The 25,641-nt window shown below is 35.9% G+C and overlaps 1 protein-coding gene across 1 annotated transcript in view; it reads left to right on the top strand.

The window, feature by feature from the left end:
• The first annotated feature begins 294 nt into the window (after window positions 1-294).
• rap1b (RAP1B, member of RAS oncogene family) overlaps window positions 295-25,641 on the top strand; it is an 85,873-nt gene continuing 60,526 nt past the window's right edge. The window contains 1 exon segment of the mRNA NM_199533.1: window positions 295-355. The gene's annotated coding sequence lies outside the window, so the exon portion shown is untranslated.

The raw sequence follows: 25,641 nt of genomic DNA, 5'->3' as shown, positions 1-25,641 counted from the left end.
CAACATTGGGAAACCATGTTTGTATTATATACAATACCATCAAAAAACAGTCATTGTAACACGCTCTCACCACCTTTGTTCTCCAACATTCCTTCTTTATCTTGTACTGTAAGTAAAGTGTACATGTCTTTCAGTGCTGTCATTTCCATGTGCCACATTTAGCAGCGCTCGTTCTCCGTGCTTTAAACAGCTCCGTTTCCCGTTACGCTCTATTGTAGGCAGAGCTCACGGTGCTGAAACCGAGGCTGTAACGTCATGCTCGAGTCTAAACCTCACCCACCCTCCCAGAGGCGAGCAGCTCGTTTACAGGCACAGGCGCAGACGGACCGACTGGCTGGAGCTCGAGCGGATTGCCGTAAGTATCGCATTTGCGCGAGATTTTGTGGCATTAGAACCGCAACGGCGAGCGTGTTGCGCGGGAGCTGCGAGGCGATTATGATGATGTCACTGTTCGATTGATAGAATCCTGTAACGGCGGAATGTTACAATGTTGCAAAGCAGACCGGCACGGGGGTTTGCGGAAGAGCAGCTCGGATGTCTAGAATATGGCGGAGCTGGAGTGAAACAATTCAACTCCTTAGATTTACCAGACTCGGCTTTACGGCCAGAACAGTCGCCAGGAAGTTTGATGTGGATCAATGTGGGTTTTTGATGTGTTTTGTTGCGTGAAGAATGGCGTTTTTTGTTGTCTTATGCTCACGGCGCTGTTGAAGTTATAGCGGAAATGGAAAAGTTGTACGAATGAGTAGTTTAACGAAGCGTAGATTTTCTGCTTTTGTCCGTTTTTTCGACAAGGTTTATGTGAAGGGATGAGTGAGGAGTGTCAGGCGTTGTGCTAAAAGGCACATTTAGCGCTTCTAATGCAGTGTTTCCTTCTAGATTTGACTGATTAGCGGCCCCGCCTAGTTCTATTCTGTTCCTCAGTCGAGGGGAGATGACTGGTTCATTCAAGAAGAGCTGGAGAGAGAAAAAAGGAGACTCGGATTTCTTTAACGTTGGACTATCTGTCAGATAGCGTAGGATTGGTTTGCATTGGGAGTTAATGGAAAGAATGATCAAAAACATTCCCTTGGCTGGCCAGGGGCCCTTATATAGACTCCTAGTTGGATGTGACATTTTGAATATTGTCCTTATGAGAAGGGATGTATGAGTGAAGTCCCTCAAAGAGGTTGTTAAAGAAGATCCTGTTGCTTCTCCATGCATTTTTAATGGCTTGATCTTTAATGACAGGACTCTTGTCAAATTATAACAGCCTTTCTACAGAGGTGTCTTTACAGTGGCTGCTCTGAGCTTGCTTTGTGTCTGCTCTGAAGTCTGGTTGAAAATAAATAAATAAATAAATAAATAACTACTTGAATATGCAAGCTTCCAGCTCAGCTGGACATTGTATGTGTGTCTGTTCAGTATGAATGAAACGCAGCATCAGTGCAGTCTTAAGGTGCGGTCATGAGTACCAGTTTGGCAAATTTTTGTGTGCAAAAGACATTTCAGTAAAAATCTCATCTGCACAGTCAGGAGTTTCATAATAAGTTTCCGCTTATGCTTTAAGTTGGTCACGTAAATGTCATACTCACTAATAGAAGTTTTTACTTAAGACATGCTTCAGATCGCTATACTATTGGCAACAGATTTTTTTTGCCTGCTAATTATTTTTTTTGTAAAATGTAACTGAACTTTTAGGATTTGTTGCAAATTATTATTCTACAGATTGCTTCACTTTTAAAAGTAAATGTTCTTTGCATCTATTGTTCCATGTAGACTCTTTCCATTTATCATCTGTGACATCGCATCACACATCATCAAAAACTCTATTTTTGATTAACAATGCATTTTGTTCATAACTTCACCTTCCCATTCTATTCATAATTACACAGCAATGTTCTTCATGTACCTTTTTCGTAAATGCATTAATTCCACCTTTGTGTGAACACCCTTTTCAGCAAAATGGCTCCATTTAGAGTTTGTGGAATTTCTATTGGGTTTGTGTATAAAAAAAATTGTGCAACCACCAAGCGCATATAATTGCCTTTTTAAAAGGCGGTCTTGAGCAAGCACTTGTCATTCCCAATTGCGGAAAAGTAAGCAGCAATATATCTGTCACTGCCAAAGTCTGATAAGAGTATGACGCTTATGTACATTTCCTGTGTTGTCAGTGCAGTTTTGTTGTTTGTAAGAATTAGTTAACACAGTCATAGATTATCTATGCTTTATTTATTTATTTATTTATGTCCTTTCTACAAATAGTATAATTGGTATAATTAATTTGTACATATCCAAATTGTCAAGTCGAGATCATTTTTGGAGTGGTAGGTCAGGGCGACCTCACCCTATTGGGGTCTGACCCCAATCCTGTCTCTCCTAGAGCAAGAGGAAGGAAATCCCGGTGATAGTGTGTCCTCTTGGGCACAGAGGAATGCCGGTCTGTAGGCTCTGTTGAAACAAATTGAAGAGATGTGGACTTCCTTTAAAAAAAAAAAAAAAAAAAAAAAAAAAAGAAGAAGCCCGCCCACTATTTTAACAGCAATAAAAAATCTGGTCTGGGTCCTTGTAGAAACTTCTATGTTTAGATCTGCGTTTGCTGTGATTTCGGTTTCAGGTGCATCAGTTTCATGTATAATTATAGTCATGATTGTTCCAGGTTTTGCTTTAAGCTCTGTCAGAACTTCCTAGCTGAGCTCTTGAGGGAGTCAACCCGTATGCAAACAAACATGGGGGTCTGTCAGGGAAGCAAATATATCTGACTTTGTAAATGGCAGTCCTAATACAGCTGTCGGGACTGATTCCTCTGGAGAGCTGTGTCTGAATAACCAGCATGCTAGGATGAGTATTCATCCAATGTCAGTGTGTTATCAGGGTGCACCTTTTTAGAATTTTTTGTTATCATTGCCTTTATTATGATAGGACTCTAAATATTGACAGGAAGTGAAGTTGGAGAGCGAGAGGGGATAGAATCAGCAAAGGTCTACATATTCTCAATGTTATTGTGTTAATACAGGCCAATTGGTGTGTGTACACTGTTGAGTGCAAGCTTGTATATTTATAGCCATTTCCGAGGATAGTGGGGGTCACAAGTCACTGGCATTGTTATTTTGGAAACCATCGTCTGAAATGTTAGGGAAACCCTGCGCTAGGCTATGGCGCAGACCACTTTGTATACATACAGTCTGGTGGTTAATTTCAATTTTCAATCTATAAAGGGATATTTTACCAACAATACTTGTAAAACAATAAATCTTTTTACTTGGAACACTAAAGAGAATATTTTGAAGAATATTGGAAACTGTAGCCATTAGCTGTCATAGTGATGGAAAAAGAAATACTATGGAAGTCAGTCTGTGGCCACCAGTTTTCTTCAAAATATCTTCTTTTATGTTCAACAGTAGCAAAAAGTCAAACATGTTTTGACAATTTATTGTCTTAAATACAGATGATTAGTTTTGGGGTGCTTTAAATGTACCTTTCAAGCTTTTTATATTAGATGTGTAATGTTAGCAAGCATTGTGGTTTCCCACCAAGGTCTGACATTTGACTAGGAAATGGAGTAGCGTTTTGAAGCCAGTGGGTAATGAGATGACAACACATTAACTGCCAGCTGTCTGTAACTGTTTGAGACTTTTAGAGGAACCAACTGAGCAGAAAGGAAAGGAGATGCTCTGGAGAGGAAGAACATGACAGTGTGGGGGGAAAAAAAGAAGGCTGTCGGCCTCCCTCCGCGAATTGGAGCACTTCCTTTTTAGGCCAAAGGACCTCATGAAACCTGGTGGCCCTGTCACGCTTTCCTTCCTCCTTGTGGGTCATGTGATTAATTTTCGAGAAAAAGCGGGTGTAAAGATGGCTGACGTGTGCTTTTGGTTTTGTAAAATGGATATATTTTGTTTCAGTTTAGCCACAGGAGTGACTCTAAGGCCTTTTCTGAGGGTTGCTGAGTTAATGTGGTGGAGCTCAGCTTGATGCTCACGTTTTCTTTAAGGCTAATCCCAAAGCTATTCTACAATCTATTCCCACACATCATTGTCCTCATTTAGGCATACAAGCCATGACTGATTGCTGTGGCAGCTATTTGTGACTTGCAAGATTTGGGCCTTTTATGAGTCTGTGATCCAGAAATAAACTTTAAATGAAGCTTGTTTGAATTTTCTTTTATGTTTGTAATTAATTAACTGTCATTACGTTAAATGGATTAAGACTACCAAATTCTTTCAAGAAAAAAACAAAACAAAATAATAATAAATAAATCTATTTCAAAACATTTGAACAACAGCATGTTTAGCTGACCCTTTGCATTTCTTGCATTCAGCAAGCATACATTAACATAAATATGATTCAGCAATACAGTTCTATTTTTAACATGCATCAAATCTTCATAATTGAATGATTTCTGACAGATCATGCAACACTGAAAGCTGGGAAAAATTCTGATGTGTCATCACAACAATAATTATTTCAAAGGAGGGTATTTCACAGTATATCTGTTTTAAAACTCTGTATGATAAAAGCATAAATTGTACGCACCCCAAACTAATGTATTATAAAAGGTTTGACTATCAGACCTGGATTTTTTACCACCAATATTTAATCTAGATGACAGGATTTATGGACAGGCTTAGACATTGCTCTCTAATTGACAAGTTCAAACCGCATTCCTTGGACCAATCAGCTAAAATACTGCACAAAGTAAAGTTCAGATGCGATTAATTAAGCATTTAAGTATAAAGAATGCACAAAAATGCATGAAATCTCTCAGCTTTGATACCATTGTTTAGTATTAAGGTTTAAATTTGTCATTTTAAAGTGCCTAAATAAAATTCCATTGATAAATGATGATAAATAAATTGAAAGACTGGTAGATTGTTCTATAAACATTAGATGTATCACTCAAGCGTGGTCTACTAGTCTGAGATCTGCTTTAGAAACGGATTTGAGCAACACGTTGATGATTCAGATTTGCTCGTTTGTCTGCAGAGAGGGTCATATGTGTGTGTAAACACATCCCTGGGGTCTATATGCTGTAGTCAGTCAGACGTCAGATGCCCTGCCATGTGTTGACATTTGACACTAGAGGTTGGGCCGCATTCTCATTGATCTCATCTCCCGTTGCTCCTTTTCCTTCCATAATCTGCCTCCCCGACTCGTTGTTTTCCAGTCTCTAAGCGGCTTACTGGTTCTAGCAATAGAAAACATGCTATTCCCTTAGTCTTAGTGACAGTGTTTTGACAGGGGATGCTTGACACCCCTGCCCTTTGAGCCAGGGTTTGTAATTGTTCTGGGCATCAGTTGCCTTGCAGAAGAAGGGAAACATAATGCCTCAACGATAATGTCAGGGTATATTTCCTTGTGCTTGCATATCAAGTCTTCTATTCTCATTTAGACATCCAGAAATGGTGACTTTTTGGTTGATTTCATGGAATACAGATTTTTCAGGATGTTTCTGCTGGCCTTTTAATGAAAGTAAATGATGTTCAAAAATAACAAAAAAATTTGGAAAATCATTGGAAGTTGGAATATAAAGCATCGATTGTACACTATTAAAACTAATAAGTTATTTATTGTCCATGAAGAACGGATAATATCCATTCAGCATTCCGTTCTTCATATTTCTACAAAAGTGTCTACTAAAGCAGTTTTATGCAGCTGAAAGTGGCAGCTCTGCTTACAAGATGCTTGTTTCTACACTGAACATTTTTGGCTTAGCATAAATCAACTTTGGTATCTATAACTGGTAAACCGGGATATTTTTTTTACAAGTAACTGATTTATTATATTGTTTGGCTGAAAATGAACAATATTGTCCATGAACATTTTAATTGGTATCTTTTTCATGATGTGACACTTCACACTAGCAGATGTGTGCTTGAGAGAAGTCTGTGTGAAATCAAAATGTACAATGTTTATTTTGCTAGTGCATTTTGTTGTACTTTAGCTAAACAAATAATCAGTGCTCTCCCTGCCTTCGCGTGGGTTTCCTCCGGGTGCTCCGGTTTCCCCCACCGTCCAAAGACATGCGGTACAGTTGAATTGGGTAGGCTAAATTGTCCGTAGTATATGCGTGTGTGTGTGAATGTGTGTGTGGATGTTTCCCAGAGATGGGTTGCGGCTTGAAGGGCACCCGCTGCGTAAAAACTTGCTGGATAAGTTGGCGGTTCATTCCGCGGTGGCGACCCCGGATTAATAAAGGGATTAAGCCGACAAGAAAATGAATAAATGAATAATCAGTGCAGATTAATCCACTGGCAAAATGTCTGTTTTGATGATATTTAATCTAAGTCTGACCATGTGTTTCCGTAGTTTGGTGTGGCGATACTTCTCTGTTGACGTCAGTTTGATGGCCATAATATTTTTACCATTTGTTTGCTATGAGGGAACAGTGTGCAAAAAAACAAATCTCTGCTTGCTACTCAAATAATACATCAACAAACTAAAATAAAAGTCTTCGACATCTGGTTCACACAGACTTTAAGGTACAGATGTTGAGACATTGACTAGGTTTAAATTAGGGGACTTTTTTTGTGGAAATAAAGTTGCTTGCAGTTGTCTGTATCAAGCTCAGAAAAAAATCATATCACCATTTATATTTATTGACCTTCTGTATAAATCAGTTATTGGAATTAGAAAAATGTTAAATTGTTAACTCTTTTGATACTTTGATATATATATATATATATATATATATATATATATATATATTTGAGGGTGAATAAATGGTGAGAGAATTTTCATTTTCTGTTTCTGCAGAAACAGAAAATTGAAGCCACACTCTTTGAGAGGATGTGAGAAAAAGAACAAATGTTCACTTTGGTCAATGATTTTACATGCTTTCTCAGCAAAGCCCCCACTGACTCGTCACATCAAAAGGAAACGCCTGATTGTGAAACCGTGATGTTTGTTTTCACTCGTTCTCCCTGACAACCTGTAACCTGCCTGAGTTGATTGACTTGCAAATAACATGTTGGGATTCAGCCGGGATTTTGATGGGGTCAGTTAAAACTACATCATTTACCAAAACAAAAGCCTTTTTGTATCTTTTACTTGGGGTCATAGGATCTTTTCACGTTGATTGCTGTAGCATATTAGCATTTTAAACCCTTACATGAGTGATAATCAACAGTGGCTTCTCATTCATAATCATTGCTCATCATAAGCCTTTTATGTATTAGTAGCTCAAAGTTGACACGATTACATTTTTTTTGAACCAGCTGAAAACCATTAGTGATCCAGACTGCTCAAAGTTCACCGTCTGATAGATGCTTTGTCACCGCACCTTTTATTTCAGTCTGATGTGACGGCTCTTGTTTCTCATTCCCAAAGATGATTACACGGTTTCTTCCAGGTCTGAAAAAGAGTCACGTTAAAAACAACAAATATGGTGTTTGTTTTCAGCCCTGCTGTGGTTTGCGTTAATTACAGGCAAGAGACCAGTTTATGTAGTCATTACCACTAGTCTGTGTTGCTTTGACACAGATTTACTGCAGGCTATGAGCTGCCATGCTAAATTCGCCCAAGCTTTGATAGCATGTCCGTAGCCGACTGCTAGCTGAGGTGCTAATAACATTGCTGGCTGGTTATTGGCTCCATCCTGACCACAGCAACACCTTTAGCTCTCAGAGTTTTTCTAGTTTGGCGGATCTCTCACCTGTAGCCTTGCCTGCCAACAGGATCCTTGGTGATTCATGAAATTTGAATCAACGTTTTTAGCTTCAGTGTATGATCTCAAGTGCTATATTTTGTATGGTGGCCATTGACTTGCATTTAATGAATACTCAAGAACCATGTTTTCAGCTACAAATCTTCTTTAACAGTCTTACACTGTAGTTGATGCGATTGAGAACATAAAGTATTTTTTTCTAAAGATAAGAGATGTGTTTAAGGGATTATATGCAACACCCTTATTTATTCTCTTAGAAAAGGTGAGATCTTCACTCAAGTATCATAGTTACAGGAAAAATGTGCTTTATGCAATGTTAAAGTTATATAAAGCTTGAAGCATTATAGTTGATACTCTGTATAAGTATCGGTCGATTACCAAGACGAGGAATGGGTAGTCTGTATCGGCTCCAAAAATCCTGTTATTGAATTTAGCAGCTTTTCATATGTACAACAGAAATCAAATCTAAACATACAAAATAATAATAATTATAATAATAAATAAAACAATAAAAACAGAAAAATAAGTAAAATAAATGCATAAAAATAATAATAAAAAGATTTAAACATACAAGTAAATGCATGCACTTACAGATACAGTATAAAGGTACATCATATAACAACCACAGTATTTCAATAAGAGGTAATACAAGTTATACAGTGAAAGGATTTGTATCAGCTTCCTTTAGGACACCTACAAAGGGATCCCAAATTTTGAAAAACTTTTCAGGTTTTCTCTTGACTAAAGAAGTTCATTTTTCTAAAGCCAAACAATGAGACAATTCCAAAATGTATGCTTTCTGTATTTTTCCCAAAATGAGCTATCATTAGTTTTGCATGTAATAAACAGAACGTTAACAGTTTCTTATCTGAACTAGTAAAAATGCTGGTAATAACAAAAATATCAAAAATACACAGTTTTGGACATTTGGGTGTATCCTGTTTTAATACTATGGATAAAATGTTTAGAATTTTCTCCCGAAAATGTTTAACCAAAGGGCACTTCTATAAACAATGATCCAGAGTTCCTATCTCTTTGCATCCCTAAATTTTTTTTTATCTCTATTTAGTTTATATTTTAATTTTGGCACTTTTATTTTCTTAGTTTTTGTTATAGTTTTACCAAACATCATGATTAAAAAAATGTGACACTTGTTCATAAAACTTCAGCAACATCTATAGACGTACAATTGGATTTATCTCAATTGAACTGCAAATTTGTTTTACCGAGACAAAGTGCTTGTGCATAATGACAGTTATCCAATAATGTACTATTTACATATAATGTAGTTCCTCATTTTTATAATTTATAAACCTATTTATCTAATTTATTCTTAATAAATATCATTGTCATAGGGGAAAAGGTCAGTTTTTCAATGACTAATGCTAACCCCAAAGTGACTGACATGAGGCGGATATACTGTATACATAATAATACTGAATTTAACTTTAACTTAAACCTTTGTTTTCACACAGAAATGGCTAAATATACGTAAATACACATGTATTACACACAAATGTAATGCACACAAAAAACATTAAATGTTGGTGACCAAGTATTGGCTCATTAATCAGTCCATTAATGATAAAAAGCTTAGAAGTTTTATCATCTGTGCTTCCAGTTTGCCTCAACTATCTTTGAAGCAGTGAAGTTTTCTAGAAATGCTTTAAGGTGGCCTAAATGTTTAAACGGACATCAAAATGTGTGTTAAGTTTGTGTATTACCGCACACTGAGAGAAGAAACTCATACTGCAAAACCTGCAAAAGCTTCAAGAGTTTGTTTTATTTATGGCATCGTAGTGAAGAGATTTTGCTCAAAGGAAAGAAGAATAAAAAGACAACACTGATGGGTTTCGTCTGGGCCCCCGTGTCTCTAGAGACATGGGAAACACTTCACCACACAAAAATCCAGCTTATAGGATTGCAGGGACTCTTAATCACAGTGCATATTGACTGTTTTTTTCTACATTTATGTTGCTTATGAAGGTTTAGGGAGGACAGCAGAGGTCAGGCTTTGGGGCTCCTGTGTTTATGGGGTTACAGGTCGTGGTGGACACCCCATAGAGGCATATGTACACAACCTCATTAAAGTAATGGATTGTGGGAAATGTAAAATGCGGTTAGTAAGGAGATGAAGGGCTACCCATGTTGGAGGCTGGTTTAATAGAGTGTTTATACAGTGGAGTTCTCCATTAACTACAACCCTTTTAAAGAGAGTAAATTAAAACATTCGAGTCATAGAGACGTGATGGTGTTGGGAAAGTGTGTAGAAAGAGCAGAATAGATTTCACTTTAGAGAAGCTGGTGGTGGAGATATTAAATGCATCATTTTTAAAGTAACAGGTAGATAAGAAGAGTAATACGATGTATTGATTTTACATTGTTTAAACAAGTGACGTTAGTAAAATTGTGACCTGTCAGTGTCTGTAGTTTTGGTTCCTTGTGATACCAAGTGCTTTACAAATGTGTCTGTCTGTCGTTATATGGTTATATGGTTATATAGCTGATGTTATATGGTTATAGATATTGTTAAATCTATCGTTATATCGTTATGGCTATTATTATATGATTATGGCTATTGTTATATGGGTATGGCTATTGTTATGGTTATTGCTATTGTTAGGGTTATGGTAATTGTAATGTTTATATCTATCGTTATATCATTATAGCTATTGTTCTATCTATCTATCTATCTATCTATCTATCTATCTATCTATCTATCTATCTATCTGTCTGTCTGTCTGTCTGTCTGTCTGTCTGTCTGTCTGTCTGTCTGTCTGTCTGTCTGTCTGTCTGTCTGTCTGTCTGTCTGTCTGTCTTTATAGCCATCATTATAGCTATCGTTATATCGTTATAGCAATAGTTATAAAACTATATCTATCGTTATAACGTTCTAGCTATCGTTTTATTATCTTTCGTTATATCCATTATTCAATCTATCGTTATATCTATTTTTCATCTATCTATCGTCTATTTGTTTTGTAAATTAAGTTGTGTAAATTTTGCATTGTCATAATAGACAATAAATTGCATTGTATGTTTACTAATCTAAATATCAAATATATAAGAAAATCTGACTTGCTTATTTAAAGTTTATATTGTATTCTGTTAATAATAATAATAATACGAATTTGACATTTATTATTTTTTTTATTGAAATATAAGCTAATATAAACTAATATGAGTTAACTTGTACTACAGAGCTGTTAAATTCTTGATTCCAATTGACTAATTAGCATTCTAAGATAAACACACTAATAAAGTGAGAGGGGTCTGGTTGCAGACTCGATGCAGTGCAATCTGAGCTGCATCCAATGCTTTTTAATGCGCTCACTTAACCCCACCCCTAACCCTACCCGTCACAGTGACGTCACTCGCTCCATTGAGTGCATCGAGTCTGACATTGCATCGCTGAGTGATGCAGTCTCAGCTTGCATCATAAAGCCTGCATCCAGATACTATTGAATAAAGTAGCTCCAGGCTCATATCACTTCAACAAATGATTTCAGTTATTCAAAGCCTACAACAAGCAAATAATTAATAAAAACCTAAATAAAAAGATTTGGATGAGATGTGTAAGAAACTAGTCCCACTCACAGAAGTAGTTTGAGGATAAAAACCTAAAAAATGTCTTTGAATACAACATCTGACCCCCGTCTTTAGGTCTGGTAATAATAGTACAGGTACAATAATTGACTCCAGTTCATTGAATTATTATGGAATAATGCACGCACAAGGTATTAAGTGAACATTATGTTCTAGTAGTTCAACAGCCTGTCATTTATTCCATACCTGAGTGTGTTAAGTAAATGGTTAATATTGAGCCTTGGTTTATCAGAGCAGCATTAGTTCATAGCAGCAGTTGATTATACTGTAGATTAGTATTGTAGATTTGATATTTGGTTAATCCAGTCTGCTCCTCTGATTTGTAGCTGTCAGCTCAGACCAGTTGTTGTTGTGTGCGTCTCTCCAAATAGATGTCCTTAACCAGCTCTGTGGATTTTAAATTAATCCCAGCATCTTCAGATGGACTCGGCTGCTGTGTTTAGTGCACTACTGCAGAGCTCTCATGTTATCATCCCATTCATGTGTATATGAGCCCCTGTGTTGATTTGCACATCTTTTGAACGGCAAGCTCTTTTATGTTTTAAGATGCTTTTTTTATTTATTTATTTTCAGCTCCAATGAGTAGAACACTCATCTCATCTCTCAGGGGACATACATTTGCATACGAATCTGTGCCTATTTGTACAATGTTAGGGATGTCCATTTCAACAAATTCCCATGATTGATTGTTGCTCAAATGGAAAAATAAGGTTTTAAACATTTATGATACATACAAGATGTGTCTACTTCAATTCAGCATCGCTGGAATGTCAGAATGTGCGAATGGCACTCTAAATTCAAGCATGCTCACTTAAAGGAAATGTTTTTACTGTAAATATAAGGCAAGTAGGAATGAAAAAGGAATAGTTTAATATATATGTTTAATGATTAAATGTTATATTAAGAAATGCATACCGTGTCTACTGGTCCGTCCATGTGTATGTCTATCATGTTTTTGTTGCTGTAAGGGTGTTGTTTCCTTCCCAGATATGCATATTAATTACAAATTTAGAGAATGTAAATAGGCCAACATTTACTCAATTAATTTCCATGACCTATGTCATTTAGTTATTTGTACACTTTATTGGTTTTTAGGTATCTCACGTTGGAAAAAAAATCATATTTCTGTTGCGTTTATGAACTATAGTACCAGTGGAAGTAGAAAATAATTGGACAGACATACATTTTTTTTTCAGGCACATGTTAGTTTTAAGTTTTTTGTAGCTGTTTATTGAGTATATCATGTAACAAAAACATCCACAATATACTTTTATCTGTATTTTATTTTTACAATACATTTTTAAAGGTATTAAGTGGCATTAATCTAAACTTCAGAAGCACTTCCACCAGACTATACATTTCATTCAAATGTATGTTTGCTAGTGTCAATGTAATCAATCTCCTGGTGAGGTATAAGATAAAACTGAGTTATGATGACTATGCGATAAGAATTACAAAGAAACTTTGAGTTCTAAATGAAATTTATCACATTATTGACCTGCAGTGTCTTGCCATCAATAAAGGTACTGTATATTCAGCACAGGCACATTGAAAATCTGTGCATCAGCCTACTTCTTTGAGAAATTTAAAATACATTTGCTCCGGTTACGTTTCATTGCACATTTTAGATGACAAATCCACTAGAGGGTGCTGTCCACATTTACAAATCTCAACTGCATTACTTGCAGTACATTTTGTTGTACAATTCAGATTAGCATTCTTGTACACATCCATGAGAAGATGAGGCTTGTTGTACAGACCACCAAATCACTGATCTAAATTCAACCAAAAGTGTTTACAATAGCAAATGTAAAAGAAAAGTGCATTACGTCCCTGCTTTTAGGCTGGTTTTATATTGCCTTTCTCATTTGTGTAACTGTGCTTCACTGTACTCAAACCCAAGTGCTGTGCATCAGAAGTACAATACTGTATAAAGGGAACTACCGAGCAAACTGACCACGCCACACTCACAATAAATGTACAAGAGCTGTCAAAAGGTACGCATTCGTAACTAAAAGCTTCTTATCAATGCCTTAAAGGTACACATTGCTTCCTAAAAAGTACAAAAGTGTAACTCTTGAAAGGTTTAAGTACTAAAAGATACCTTTGAGGTACCAATATAAACCCTTTAAGTACAAATATTTTCTTTTTGTGAAGGTACCACCACTTGAAAGCTCTCATCATAGCTTTATATCTGAGTGTTGAAAAGTCATCCATATGGAGATAGATAGATAGGTGAGACAAATGTATATGATTACAAATCATAGACACTTCTAAGCTATTTTGAGATATTTGTCTTGTATTGTGCAAAGAACTGCACAAAAGTAATTCTTCATTAGTCGAAAATATGCCCCTGTGAATATCATTAGTGTGATAAGGAACAGAATTTGTTGATGTCTTAGTGTCATACTACCCCGTATCATTCATTTTACCTACAACCTTCAGTTTCTAAAAATATGTAGGCTGAAGCACTCATTTTCAGTCAGCCTATGTTGGGTATATTGAGTTCAAATATTATTAGCAAATAACTGACCATCAGTTAATTATTGGCATCCCTAGTACGATGGTGTTTAGCCTCTCTTGTGGAAACATGACTTGACTTTTCTCCAGAGTAACATGTTGAGACTCCAGTGGGAGATCGTAGCGCTTCTCTCCACGCTCCTCAGAATAGCAAAGCCAACCACCCCTGCAGATCCCAGCAGTCTGTTCATCTCCAAGAAAAGAAAAGCGCCAGGCACCAGTAGACACGAGCAATCCCGACAGGCCCACTGTCTTCCCTCTGCTGTCCTCCTATATCCACTCACACTGCAATCTACTCAATCACATGCTCTGATATGAACAGTTTTTCTTAGCTTTATTTATTCAAACAGAACACAATTACAGTTTAATTACCGTCTTCCTGGGGACCATAATGTAATTGATTTGGACCAGCATTTTGACCATAATTAGTTTAATGATTGCCTTTATTGCCGCATGTTTGTTTGCTAAAGCTGACGCAACACTTTTTGTGGAGGGATTTCCCCTTGGGTGTGGATTTTCGTAGATGTCCCGGAGCTTAATAATCATTAAAACTGAAGGGAACTCCTTTGAATTTTCTTCTCCTTGTCCAATAATTGGGTCCATTTCAACACTTGTTGTTAATTAACCTTGGGTCATTTTGACCCCTGCGTAAACTGAATCTTGGGTTTTGTTGTTTCCCAGTTCATACTTTTATGCAGGATCACTGAATTCTGAATATTCATATGCTGATTGTTCACAATATACAGTACAATGGGTTAATATATTAATAATTTGCATATGTGCAGTGTCATTTAATTGAACAAATGTCATTAGTCTATCACAGAAATGTGACAATACTATGGCTGGCCGCTATTGCAAAAAATGTCATGATATCATGTTTCATATCATTCTGTATTGATCATTTTTGGAACAATTTGTTCAGGAATATGTTTTTATTTATTTTAATTTATTAAGGCAAATAGTTTTAACAGTCAAAAACTAAACTATTTAAACAAAAGATCTGGTCTCTTTATAATAAAATAAACATAAGAGACTCTTAAACTTGATGTGTGTGCAGTCGCAAAGCATAAATACTGAACAATCAAAGCAAACTTTAAACTCTGTAAACAAAACAAATTATAATCAAATCTAAGCTTTTAAAAAAGGACCAGCCATCTCTATTCACATACATATGGAAACATCACAAATTGTCAAATTGGATGATTACATTATTCTTACGCTTAAAAAAAATCTTTCAGATGGGGTGCTAGTGGCTGGGATGCACAAGAAAAGAAACCAAAAACCCACTCTCGCGACATCTCATTTTATTTACAATCTCCTCACTGCTACTATACGTCACTCATTTTAGCATGTGTTGTTATTCTGATCTGAAGTGACAAACGTGAGCGTGTGGTTTGATTCACCATTGCACTCGCACTCTCATGGCACCTCCATTGAAAATGACAACCTTGCACCCTAAGCTTATTGCTGTTGCTTCCAAGGGGCAAACTCGGCATCCACATTTTAATAAAACTATAGCGCTTCATACCAAACTTCTTTTTTTAATTATCATAAAATTATTTTTAATATATTATTATAAAAAAAAGAAAAATATAGTTTGATGGACAGAAAAAGTTAGTTTTTTTTTATTATACTTTATTATCATTTATAAAATGTTACTAACACGCACTGAGATTCACATTCATCATTTGGATCAAATTGAAATCACTTTAAATATTACTCTCAAAATGTCACAAGCAAACAATTTAAATCTAAAAAATGTGTACGGCTTTACTCCAGAATATCAGGTGGTCTGCACTTGTGGCCATAATCTATTGTATTTTGTTTTACTTTATTGGTTTTGGCCATTTGAATCAATTCGTCTTTCAGACGCTATGTCTCCAAAACGAGACACTGTTACAGTTCGCCACTATCTATTTTTTTTCTCCTTCTTGGAACAGACAGGCTGGTTGGAATTAAAGTTCAATCCTCTTCGTCTGCCTTGGACAGTATCTTTCATCATCTTGCACAGTGGGTGTTCACTTAATCAAAGCGCAGAGAAATGCCACTGCTGAATGTCACTCTTCTAAAATGGGATGGATTTTTCATGTAATTTGAGATGAGGGGGCGGGGTCTGGTGTTTTGAGACTTTTTAGTGGGTGTGACCTATTTGCTGGTACGTAGTATGGATGTGGTCTATGCAGATATGCTGTGTGGGTGTGCTCCCTATTGTGGAAAGTGAGCATTGGAATAGTTTAAGTGGGTGAGGTTTACATTAACATTGCTTGTCTTCATATTTGCTGCAGTGATGTGATGATTTATGAAGCCTTTAGTCAGGCTGTGCTGCCTTTCTGAGCCATTGCCGTTCATGTGCTGATGGTTTAGGCAGTTAACACAGTTGCTCTAGAGAGGAAACTAATGCTCATACTGAGAGTAAAGTGGCGTATTTATAATCCTCTGTCCAATGCTTGATTCCACTACAAGCTTTTAGATGTCTGACAGATGTCTTAAACTGTGCCTAGGGAGTCAATGATACAAGTCAGCTAAAATGCAGATGAAATTTTAATAAACAGCTCAGAGCTTGTTTGGTTTTTTGCAAAGACTTCAAGGGATTGTTCATGCAGAAGTTGATATTCTGTCTGACGTCTCGTACTGTACATTCTTATCATCCGTATGGCTATTTGTATAATTGGAGAGAGATGTTGGCAATGTTTAAACTGATCCTTTATTGTGCTGAAAGGGCTTCAAAGGCACTGTTGACACTCCGTATTAAGATGTGCTTTGGTCGATCAGATCAAAAGTAGACAAAAGGAGATGATGAAAAAAGGATTACAGACAGCAGCAGCTTTCATTTCTGCTCTAATAGCCACATAAAGCTGTGCCAGAATGTGGAGTGTTTGTGTTGGAAATTCAGCCTTTCAAACCAAACTTGCAAAGTTTTAAACCTGCTTGTCTTGTAATGTTTAAAAAATGGACAATTAGTAACGAATAGGGGATGTGCTTCTATGCTTTTTGAATGAATTTGACCACATAAATGTTTATGCCAATAGAGCAGACTATTCTAATGGACGCTACATGACAAAAGTCTTGTCGTCAAACAAATAATAACTTGACTTCTAGTTAATCACTTGGAAAAGTGGCAGAAGATAGATTTCTCTGATGAATCATCTGTTGAACTGCATCTACAAACATCGCAAATACTGCAGAAGACCTATTGAAACCCACATTGACCCACATGAAGATTCTCACAGATATCAGTCAAGTTCGGTGAAGGAAAAATCATGGGTTGGGGTTACATTCAGTATGGGGGCATGTGAGTGGATGGCAACATCAACAGCCTGAGGTATCAGGACATTTGTGCTGCCCATTCCATTTCAAACCACAGGAAAGGGCAGGATAGCGCTCCTCATATTTCAGCCTCCACATGAAAATTCCTGAAAGCAAAGAAGGTCAAGGTGCTCCAGGATTGGCCAGCCCAATCACAAGACATGAACATTATTGAGCATGTCTGGGGTAAGATGAAGAAGAACTTGAAGATGAATCCAAAGAATCTTGATAAACTCTGAAAGTCCTGCAAAGAATGCTTTCTTTGCGACATTATTAAGTTCAGATGACTTTATTAATAACTTATTTGAGTCATTGCAGAGATGCATGGATGCAGTCCTCCAAGATCACGGGAGTAATACACAATATAATAATTTTTTTCCACTGCACCATAAATTTGTACAAATTCAGCCGTATGAAAATTTACCATTTAAAAAAGGAGGCGTAGCACCCAACCACACCCCTAAACCCATCTATCATTGCTGGATAAGCAAATAGTACCAAATTTTACATATGAGATCGTACGAATTATACAAATTAGCCACTTTGTTTGTAACCACACATCTTTGTGAGCAAGTTTTCTCTGTAATGAGCATAAATAAAAGAAAGCTTACGCACAAGCACTTGAATAACTGACTTGAATGATAATGGATGTGACGTCTGATATTGAAGCGCTGGTGAAAGCTAAAAGATGCCAGGTATCAGGAATCAAATAAACTATGCAACCTCACTTAAAATGATGCATGAGACACCATGATATAGTTCTGCAGACATCTCAAGTTTTCTGGAAGTTCCGGGAGTCTCCCGCATATGCATAGAGACTCACGGATGCCCGCAATCGAATGATAATCTCCCGGAAATCGCCCACAACCAAATTATGAGTTTGACACCCCTGTTCTATACTGTCCATTATTTCTGTTAAGTGACAACTTTTGTCTATGCAAAGTCAGCCCTTAATGTTCTAATTAAATAATTAAAAATCAAGGCATGATGAAATTTTGTTTTGGTAAAATAAGCATTATCTAGAGGCTTTTGCCTTTTATATAAGCCACTTCTGATACCAACTGATCAACTAGAAGTCAAGTTGTTATTTGTTGTTCCTAAAACTAGTAGAAGACAAGACTTTGTTTAGATAGTGTATATCAGTGACATACTTTGGAAATCAAAAGTGAACAGGTTCTGAAATATTTTAGACTACGCTAAGATGGTGAAATGCACCATATGAAATTGGTGGTCCAACTTTTAAAAAGTTGTTCTGTAGTTTTGTTTGAATAAAAAAACTGAACGCTACTTCTGTATTAGAAATAATAGCTGCCACTAAAACTTTGTGCATCCTAGCCATTTCAGTGTATCATAACTTTTGTCTATCAGATTAATTTTACAGGAGTGGTTGTTGTTGTTGTTGTTGATTATTTTAATTTTGTGTTTATTTAAAACTCACCACCCTTTAGCAGAAGTTCCTGGAAATTAGTATGTGTGAAGAGCAGCTTGAATATTCAGTTAAACGTCTTGTTTTGTGTTTCACACAAGTAAGACAGTCATACAAGTTTGTAATGACATTTAAATGGTTAAACGGTGACAAAATGTTCATTTTGAGACCGTAATTAATAGAAAAATGTTGTATAAATTGCAAGCTAATGCATCGAACTCTCCATTAGCCGAGTCTTTCATTTCAAACTTAAAGAGACTAATTTAGGCCTCACATTAAAAACTCATTAATGTCTCTTTCTCTCATCCATAAGCATGTAAACACGCCACACACACAGCCTCTTGCATCATTTGTGTTGCTGTTCTCATGATGGCTGTGTTTTGTAGAGCGTGCCAGTCCTCCAGGATCATATCACTTACCCAGTTCATCTCATTCTGAGTGGATTCAGGTTTCAGAGCTCCAGATCCAAGAGAGCAGATGAGTGATCAGTGCTCACCAGAGCTTTCTTATGAAGGAAAAAAAACTCCCAATGCTGGCAGTGAATCAGCGCGCGTCTCATGTGCAGTCATGTCCCGCTGGATGACATCACCTGCGGGAGTCGTGCAGGCACACGCTCGGCTATGTTTGGCATTCTGCTCACACACATGCATGCCCACGTATGGCAGAAAGATTAAAGGCAAAACAGTGCCTGTGTTCCCTGTTTATTCGCCATCACGTATTGAGTTTGTGTGTCATTGTCCTCTTCTGGTGTCGCCCGTCTTCTTTGGGTCAGTGTGTTAGACAGGCTGGACTGCTGCCAGGGGCTGTTGTTGAGGTAGAGACTCATAGGTCTGCTCTTGCAGTCTGGAATGGGAAAAATAAACACTATAACCACTAACTCCAACACATTCTTGTTATCGGAGACTTGCAGACTGTTTTGTTCTTGTAAAGGATTTTTAGAGAAAGATATTGCAATGAAAAATATATTTTATTACCAGGGCTTTTCACTATGTGTGTGTATATATAATGGCAATTAAAGTTTGTAAATATTTTATGTGTGCAGTGTAGGCATGGGCTGGTATAAGATTCTGACAGTATGATAATCTTGGATAAAAATATCAATATTTCATGGTATTGTGATTACTGCTGTAAAATATTTTATTTTTAAATGTCCGGCTAAGAAACTAAATCTTTTTTTTCCCTTTTAACACAATATATTTTATTTTGAGAAACATTTAAAATATTTTGGACTGGTAAACATGTCAGGCTAAATAATAAAGCTGATTTATCAACTTCTGCTGTCTTCATTAGTTTCAAAAACACGCATTTCTTCACAGTTTAAAATGGCATCTTTGGATATTTTTTTTGCTGGAGATAAAGAATTTGTCATAAAAAAGGTGTAGCAGAAAATTTTGGAGGTTTTAAAACCTTGACTGTTCCAAACCTCTGTATATCTTGAAAACTATTAGCGTCCCATGAATAGTGCATTATTTTATTAATAAATAATTTAGCATTTTATCCCATTTATTTCCATTTCTTTTTTTCCAATGTGTTATTATTTTCTGCATAATATAAAAAGTGCCATGTTTTCATGTTTATATACATTTTTAGACAACAGAATACTAATGTATTTGTTTAAATTCTAAGTTTCAGTTACTGGTTCAGTAACCCGTATTTTTATTTGCAAAAAATTTATTCTTACCATTAAGAAAATAATGTCAATAAATGGCATTATTTTATTTGAAATTTAGAATAAAGGTCATGAGTCCTTTTATAGAATAAAACAAATATTAGCTTTTAGCCAAACACATACCTAATAAATCCAGACATTACAGAAAAACAGAGAATTTTCAAGTATTTTCAATGTTTTCCATAGATATTTAAGTGCAAAATGTGTTTTAATTGCATTTATAAAAAAATACTTTCTACACAATTTATATACCATGTAATAAAAAGATCATTTACCCTTTAACTACCCCACCAAAAAAAAAAAAGTTTTCATTGCATTTCTTAACTCCTAATGTCGCTAGTTAACACACTCAATGCATTTTTTAACATATCCCATCATTTCTATATTATCAACCTTTACCAAATGGTTGATATGTAGGTTTATTGTAAAGTACAGGACTTACATATGCTATGCCATAAAAAATTTCAGATTTTCATTTAATTTTCTCGTTTTTTTTATTTACAATAAAACCAAAATAAAGTGTAGTTTATTTTTTTTGTAAATCATCAATGCTGTGTGTAAACCGTTATTTAAAACAGTTACTCTTTAAATGAATTTAAAAGTCTTTATTTAAAACAATAAAAGCATGGTCAACCGTTTAATAGAGGGGCAGTCAAATTGTTAAAATGATTATAAATTGTGTAAATATATGATTTATAATTGCTTTTTATATAAAAGACAGTGAAAATGAAATGGAATAAACAATTCCGATTACTCATTCACATTTTATACAACAAAAAAGCTTTTTCAGGACAAGGTCAGCAGGCATTTAACGCAATAAGGTAAAACTAAACTAATGTTGTTATTGCTCTCAGAAACCTTGACTGAAACTGTAAGTGGACTTCACGGAAAACAAACGCTCCTCCACTCTGAGGCATAACCCTTTTAAAGCACAATCTTTCTTAGTGGCCAACTCGGTTTTCCTCTTAATGCTCTTCTAAAAATCCTCCAAGCACAGAGTGCCGATGAACCATAAAAGCTGCTGGTTGATTGCAGACGCATTATCTGATGTGCGCGTTTTGGACATCACACATCGGTGTCTGCACGTTGCCTTATAAAGACACGGGACAGCGGTTGCATGGAGCCGCCCCTTGATTTCGGAGAGACGCAGCTTGTGGTTTATTAGGCGCAGTATCTGGTTTCCGTAGCTGCAGGGAGGCCTGGGAGATGGAAGGGCCTGATGCCTAATCACAACCAGCAAGAGCTTCCTGGCTCCCCTCGTCCACGTCAAAAAAAAAAAAAAAGTGCAGTGCAACTTCTCCTGTCAGGCTCAGATGAAGCCCTTAAATCGACCTCAGACCAGCTGCTGCTCTGCTGATTGACTGTATGTGTGTGTGTGTGTGTGTGTTTAGGTTTTTACGCCAAACCACTACCTTCTTTTTTGTTCTCCTGCATGTGGCCGTCAGGAGTGTATTTGAGGCATCTGGAGACCCCATGCTTTTGGTTAGGGGCTTAAGGAAGGGGGCTGAAATGTAATGCGCAAGTTTTTCGGCACTAAAACCTGAACTGTTGCATGCTTGTGTATGGACTCCATGAATAATCCTGTCTTTTGGAGCGTTTGTGTGTAATAAGGAGCTTGAAGTTGATGCATACATGCATTGTTGTATGTGGATGATACCAGTTAGGATCAGTTCAGGTGTATCTTGCAATTCTGACTTTTATTTCTCATAATACAATTTTTTTTCTTTTAAATCTAGTCTAATTATTAACTTTTTCTCTAAGAATTGTAAGTTTGTAATTTATGATTAAGAGATGTATACTCTGAACTGCATGTGTGTATTATAAGAAAGTAAATCAAAATATGAGGCATTGCAATTGTTTATTTTGAGGTGGAAATTACATTTTTATTAGTTTTAAACTTAGAATATGTAACTCTCGACCACAAAAACAAGTTTTATAGCCCATGTGCATTTGAAAATTCCAAAATACTTTTTTTGAGTCAGAATTCTAGATCTTTTTATTATGAGAAAAAAAAAAGTTAGAATTTTTTGTAGTAATCTTTCATAATACTAATTCCTTATATTTATAGCACTTTTCCGGACACTCAAAGCGCTTTACACTCATCATACACCACCAGCCGGCAGACGGCAGCCATATTGCTCCAGGCCACACACCAGCTGATTGGTGGAGAGGCGACAGGGTAATGAAGCCAATTATGATATGGGATGATTAGGAGTAGTGGGTAAGTTTGGCCTAGATGCCAGAGTTAAACCTTACTCCTGGGATTTCTAACAACCACAGAGAGTCGACCTCAGTTTAAAGTCTCATCCGAAAGACAGCTCTCACTGAGCAGTATAGAGAGCCCTTCACTATACTGAGGCGTTAGGACCCACACCACTTCCAGTAGCAACCTAACTTTCCCATGTGGTCTCCCATCCAGATATTGACCAGGTGCAGCTCTGCTTCACTTCAGTGGGCGGCCATGTGAGAATTGAAGAGGGCTAGCTGCCGGCAATGAAAACATTTACTAAATTTCTTACCGTAAATATATAAAAATGCATTTTTTCATTAATATTTTCATTGCTAAGAACTTATTTTAGACAACTTTTAGATTTTTTTTCAATATATATATATTTTTTTTTAATCCTCAAATTTTCAAATAGTTGAATGTTAGCCAAATATTGTCGAATCATATCCAAACACACATCAAAATCTTATTTATTCAGCTTTCAGATGATGTATAACTCTATTTCTCAAAATTGACAGTTATGTTTTGTGATCCAGGATCACATATTTTATTATTGTAAAACAGAAAATTAAAAAAAATTTTAAAAATTAAAAAATTTTTTGAAAATTAAAAAAAAAGCCCTAATAATTTTATAAACGTAAAATTAAGTCTAAAAAGAAGAGTTGTAGGTGTCTGTGTGCGACAAGTGATTTCCTACATATCAACTTGAATGAGATTATAAATGATTTATATACTCCAGATGAAACTTAAGCTCAAATTTACTTTGGTCAGTCAGCATCTCAACCATAAAAATGTATTAATACTTATTAAAATTGATCTATGGACCTAATAAGTGCACACGACAATTCAAAATAGATAATGCATCTTTGTCCTTTTCTTTTATTCTTGAATAATTTATACAACAATCGTTAACGGCTGTATCGGTAAGAATGCAGAAAAAACTGCAGCCTTATTGAAGGGTTATTTTAGTGTTCTCTTATAGCTACTCAGCTTTACTGTTGATGCCCAGACTTGTTAGTCATGAGCGCTGGCTTGCTGATGACTGCATGCAAGTCAGCTGTGGCAGCACATCTTCAGGCCTTCTATCTAGGGTGAGTGTAAAACATCTGAATGAAGACATCTTCCCTCTAGAGAGCATGTAGAGACATGAACACTCCCAGAGCTGATGGTAAAGTGAACATATTCTGTTACTGGCTTAGCTGTACACTGTTTTAGCAATGTAAATCATGTTTTGGCCACTTTATATGTTCATACTTGAGTAAATTGATAATTTTAGTGAGGCCTAAATGTCAAATGGAGACTTTTTTGGTTATGTAAAGATGATAGAAGTTTTGCTTTCATTCTTGGATGTGGAAGTGCATGTTGGATATCTTTAGAGCTTTTGCACTCGAGGAAAACTGGGGAATGTTTTTAGTTACGAACACCCTTTGATAGAACTAAATTATCTAATACTTTTAGAAGCTCACGCCACTTCGGAGCTCCTATAGTGCACTGTACAAAATACTATGTTCCACAAAAAAGATTAGTGTTGGGACAATATACAGAAATTAAGGTAACTTATTAGTTTTAACAAATTGAAGTGGATTGAACATAAAAAAAGATTAAAGTTTTAAGATAAAATACATAAATAAAAAAAAATACTCAAGAATTGTGCTGTTTCAGCTCAATTAAAATTAAAGTAGCTTGAACCAATGCAACCAGGAAAACGTAGTTTTCAGTGGACCATCCAAGCAGCTAGTTCTTATGACTAACAATTCTAAAGTCCATTATATGTAAGTAAATTCCAAGCTCCAGTGGAGGGGTATACATTTTCTTAGGTTTTGTTAAAATATGTTCTGTATTTAAGGTTAACCCTTTAACTCTGCTACAGTTATTACTGAGCGGAACAGTGCTGTACATTACAATATGGGCCTTATGCATATTAGGTCTTTTGTGAACTCAGATTATTTATTTCAGTTGTAGATGAGTGGCAATTGTGTGCACGCATTACGACATGACATGTACAACCTCATAAACAACAGTAAAAGAGATATAGTAGATCCTACTCTTGCTTCTTGCTATGATTCTGTCACAAGAAGGCGGCTTTGTTTGCTTTGTTTTAGCATTGTTTATAGGTGCGCACCGTGTATTATTACGCTTTTGTGTTTTGGTTTTGTATTTTAAAAAGGCGCTTCCGGTGTTGTCATTCCATTGCTTTGTTGCGTTGGTGACGATTTTCTGTAAACCAATAGCATTCTGCAGCAAGTTTAGCTTCTCCCTTTTGATACCATACTGCTGTTGTGCTAGGTATTGTAAAAGAGTCCCAAAAAGTGACATTGTTCAGTTCAGCTGTTTTGGTACATCTGACAGTGAGAATAAAAGTAAATGCGTACTCTACTGAACTATTTTGTTTAGTGCAAATGGGCCATTAGTAGCAATTTTAAAGACTCATCACAGTCATTAGTTGTATAATTAATAATAAAACTATGTTGCTTTCTTTTGTTTCACACTTTAAAAAATGCTGGGTTTAACAGTTCCTTCATGTTGCCCTTAACTTAATTATTTTATTATTGTTCCGAAAAACTCAAGAACAGTGTTGTTTCAGCTTATTTTAAATAAGTAGTTTGACAAAAGCAGCAAAAGTATATATTTATATTTTTATATATGTTATATATTATATTATTTAACTATTATAGAGCCAATCTATAGAACATATTACAAATGTGAGTGACTGAGCGTTGTCTAAATGATTCTTTACAGTGGGAAAAACATTTAAATATGAAATAAATTATTCAAAATTGCAGTCATGCCATAAAGAACCTTTCAGTAAACAGTTCCCAAAAACTCCATCTTTTAATTGTAAAGAGCATTTTAATAACCTGAGTAACCTTTTGTGAACCATAAATGCTTCCTCTTTCACACCGCAGTGAAAACCCCCTTTAGGAACTTTATTTTTAACGAGTACACAGAGTTTTGCTTTTAAATAAATACAATGGCATGCAATACAAAGAAATGTATGCACAAATCTGGTTTATAGATGTCACATTAGTCAGCCCCAAAGCCAAGATGGGTGCTATTCTAACAAAATGGTTCAAGATCATGGTGCAAAAAATCATTAAAGGGATAGTTTACCCAAAATGAACTTCAAATTTATTCACTATTTACTCTCCCTCAAGTGGCTTCAAACCTTTTTCTATTTCTTTGTTCTGTTGAACACAAAGGAACATATATTCAAAAATCTGTAACCATTGACTTCCATAGTAGAA

This window comes from Danio rerio, chromosome 4 (genome assembly GCF_049306965.1).
Source record: "Danio rerio strain Tuebingen ecotype United States chromosome 4, GRCz12tu, whole genome shotgun sequence".
Taxonomy (NCBI): Eukaryota; Metazoa; Chordata; class Actinopteri; order Cypriniformes; family Danionidae; genus Danio; species Danio rerio.
Note: the sequence above shows the minus strand (reverse complement) of the source record. Positions and strands in the feature narration are given on the sequence as shown.